Source organism: Musa acuminata, unplaced genomic scaffold (genome assembly GCF_036884655.1).
Source record: "Musa acuminata AAA Group cultivar baxijiao unplaced genomic scaffold, Cavendish_Baxijiao_AAA HiC_scaffold_936, whole genome shotgun sequence".
In the NCBI taxonomy this organism is placed as follows: domain Eukaryota; kingdom Viridiplantae; phylum Streptophyta; class Magnoliopsida; order Zingiberales; family Musaceae; genus Musa; species Musa acuminata.
The window spans coordinates 15,001-17,500 of NW_027021156.1; positions in this window are offsets into that span (position 1 = coordinate 15,001).

Consider the following 2,500-nt stretch of genomic DNA (forward strand, 5'->3'; position numbering starts at 1 on the left):
GTTTTGGCCAGTTTTTGGCCTGTTCTTGCATTGCGCGGTGACCGTCGAGAGCGGAGCAAAACGTCAGCCATCTCAGCACCCTGGAACCCCCCGGGTGGCACAGGGCTGGATGGGGCTTTCGTATAGCAGGGACGGTGCTGCCTCTCGCTTCGCTCGCTGTCCGCCGCTCGCCGCTCGCTCGTGCAGCCAAAAATGGCCAGTTTTGGCCCGTTTTTGGGCCGTTTTGGCCAGTTTTTGGCCTGTTCTTGCATTGCGCGGTGACCGTCGAGAGCGGAGCAAAACGTCAGCCATCTCAGCACCCTGGAACCCCCCGGGTGGCACAGGGCTGGATGGGGCTTTCGTATAGCAGGGACGGTGCTGCCTCTCGCTTCGCTCGCTGTCCGCCGCTCGCCGCTCGCTCGTGCAGCCAAAAATGGCCAGTTTTGGCCCGTTTTTGGGCCGTTTTGGCCAGTTTTTGGCCTGTTCTTGCATTGCGCGGTGACCGTCGAGAGCGGAGCAAAACGTCAGCCATCTCAGCACCCTGGAACCCCCCGGGTGGCACAGGGCTGGATGGGGCTTTCGTATAGCAGGGACGGTGCTGCCTCTCGCTTCGCTCGCTGTCCGCCGCTCGCCGCTCGCTCGTGCAGCCAAAAATGGCCAGTTTTGGCCCGTTTTTGGGCCGTTTTGGCCAGTTTTTGGCCTGTTCTTGCATTGCGCGGTGACCGTCGAGAGCGGAGCAAAACGTCAGCCATCTCAGCACCCTGGAACCCCCCGGGTGGCACAGGGCTGGATGGGGCTTTCGTATAGCAGGGACGGTGCTGCCTCTCGCTTCGCTCGCTGTCCGCCGCTCGCCGCTCGCTCGTGCAGCCAAAAATGGCCAGTTTTGGCCCGTTTTTGGGCCGTTTTGGCCAGTTTTTGGCCTGTTCTTGCATTGCGCGGTGACCGTCGAGAGCGGAGCAAAACGTCAGCCATCTCAGCACCCTGGAACCCCCCGGGTGGCACAGGGCTGGATGGGGCTTTCGTATAGCAGGGACGGTGCTGCCTCTCGCTTCGCTCGCTGTCCGCCGCTCGCCGCTCGCTCGCGCAGCCAAAAATGGCCAGTTTTGGCCCGTTTTTGGGCCGTTTTGGCCAGTTTTTGGCCTGTTCTTGCATTGCGCGGTGACCGTCGAGAGCGGAGCAAAACGTCAGCCATCTCAGCACCCTGGAACCCCCCGGGTGGCACAGGGCTGGATGGGGCTTTCGTATAGCAGGGACGGTGCTGCCTCTCGCTTCGCTCGCTGTCCGCCGCTCGCCGCTCGCGCAGCCAAAAATGGCCAGTTTTGGCCCGTTTTTGGGCCGTTTTGGCCAGTTTTTGGCCTGTTCTTGCATTGCGCGGTGACCGTCGAGAGCGGAGCAAAACGTCAGCCATCTCAGCACCCTGGAACCCCCCGGGTGGCACAGGGCTGGATGGGGCTTTCGTATAGCAGGGACGGTGCTGCCTCTCGCTTCGCTCGCTGTTCGCCGCTCGCCGCTCGCTCGCGCAGCCAAAAATGGCCAGTTTTGGCCCGTTTTTGGGCTGTTTTGGCCAGTTTTTGGCCTGTTCTTGCGTGGTGCGGTGACCGTCGTGAGCGGAGCAAAACGTCAGCCATCTCAGCACCCTGGAACCCCCCGGGTGGCACAGGGCTGGATGGGGCTTTCGTATAGCAGGGACGGTGCTGCCTCTCGCTTCGCTCGCTGTTCGCCGCTCGCCGCTCGCTCGCGCAGCCAAAAATGGCCAGTTTTGGCCCGTTTTTGGGCTGTTTTGGCCTGTTTTTGGGCTGTTCTTGTGTGGCGCGGTGACCGTCGTGAGCGGAGCAAAATGTCAGCCATCTCAGCACCCTGGAACCCCCCGGGTGGCACAGGGCTGGATGGGGCTTTCGTATAGCAGGGACGGTGCTGCCTCGCGCTTCGCTCGCTGTTCGCCGCTCTCCGCTCGCTCGCGCAGCAAAAAATGGCCAGTTTTGGCCCGTTTTTGGGCTGTTTTGGCCAGTTTTTGGCCTGTTCTTGCGTGCCGCGGCGACCGTCGTGAGCGGAGCAAAACGTCAGCCATCTCAGCACCCTGGAACCCCCCGGGTGGCACAGGGCTGGATGGGGCTTTCGTATAGCAGGGACGGTGCTGCCTCTCGCTTCGCTCGCTGTCCGCCGCTCGCTGCTCGCTCGCGCAGCCAAAAATGGCCAGTTTTGGCCCGTTTTTGGGCTGTTTTGGCCTGTTTTTGGGCTGTTCTTGTGTGCCGCGGCGACCGTCGTGAGCGGAGCAAAATGTCAGCCATCTCAGCACCCTGGAACCCCCCGGGTGGCACAGGGCTGGATGGGGCTTTCGTATAGCAGGGACGGTGCTGCCTCTCGCTTCGCTCGCTGTCCGCCGCTCGCCGCTCGCTCGCGCAGCCAAAAATGGCCAGTTTTGGCCCGTTTTTGGGCCGTTTTGGCCAGTTTTTGGCCTGTTCTTGCGTTGCGCGGTGACCGTCGAGAGCGGAGCAAAACGTCAGCCATCTCAGCACCCTGG